We start from the raw sequence: 1105 nt of genomic DNA on the forward strand, positions 1-1105 counted from the left end.
TAATATTTAATGATTATATGCATATTTACGTGAATTATATTATTATATGATGGTGAATGCATGCATATGGGAGAATTTATTATTGTGAGGGTATTTTGGTAATTTGGCCACTGTGGGCGTAATTGTCTATTTTGGGTGCATGACTGTGATTAATTAATATAGCCACATTATAAGGTGGACTGGCTCGAGCTATCGACATGAGACGATCATGAGATGTAAGTGTTCGGTCTAGTCATAACGGGTTTAAGCTCGGGGCTCGGGGTGAGTCTCGGGGTGATATTAATGGTTATAGCGTTACCGGGGATTAAAGGGTAATGAGATGTGAATTATTGGTGTTTGAGGATATTGATATTAGCGGGAATTGGGAAGCGTTAATTATGATTAACGGGTTAAGCTAAAAATACCAATTATACCCCTAGAGTGGCTTGAAAGGCTTTAGATGACATAAGGGCATTTTGGTCTTTTAACCCTAAGGATATATATGATATGAAGGCTGTAGATTGATATTAAAACAGAGCCTATATTCTCATTCTCCCTTCCATCCCGTACAAGCTTCTTCCCTCACCTTTCTTTGAATTTTTGAGAGCTCAAATGGAGGTGTTGAGCTAGGGGATTAAAGGTGGCAGCTAGGGAACCTGTAACAACCATCAAAGGGGACTCAAAACAGGATTCAAGGTGAGTTCTAGTCACTTACTTCAGGTGGTGCTCTGTTTTCAAGCTTTGGTTTTCAGCTTTTGATCTTTGTTAGAAGCTTGGATTCAAAGGGGTTTTGATGGATTATAGGATTGGGTTTTGATGAGGGGAGGTTATGAGTGTTGTCTAGGGGTTTAATTATATGTTTGGAGGAGGTTTGGAGATGGTTTGAGGGACTGGTTTGAGAGGGAAAACACAGGGTTAAAATTCTGGTGCGTGTGGCCAACTTAGCTGGTCTGGGCTGGGCGCCGCGGCGCAGCAGGGGTGCGCCGCGGCCCTTGGTGTCTGTCAGGAGGGAGCCCTTCTATCTGAAGGGCGCGCCGCGGCACAGCAGGGGAGGGCCGCGGCCCTTAAGGCTAATTTTGTTAAAGTGTGGTTTTTAGCTCGGGGATTCAAACCATAGGCATCGGGG

The sequence above is a fragment of the Humulus lupulus genome, chromosome 2 (genome assembly GCF_963169125.1).
Source record: "Humulus lupulus chromosome 2, drHumLupu1.1, whole genome shotgun sequence".
NCBI classification, from domain to species: domain Eukaryota; kingdom Viridiplantae; phylum Streptophyta; class Magnoliopsida; order Rosales; family Cannabaceae; genus Humulus; species Humulus lupulus.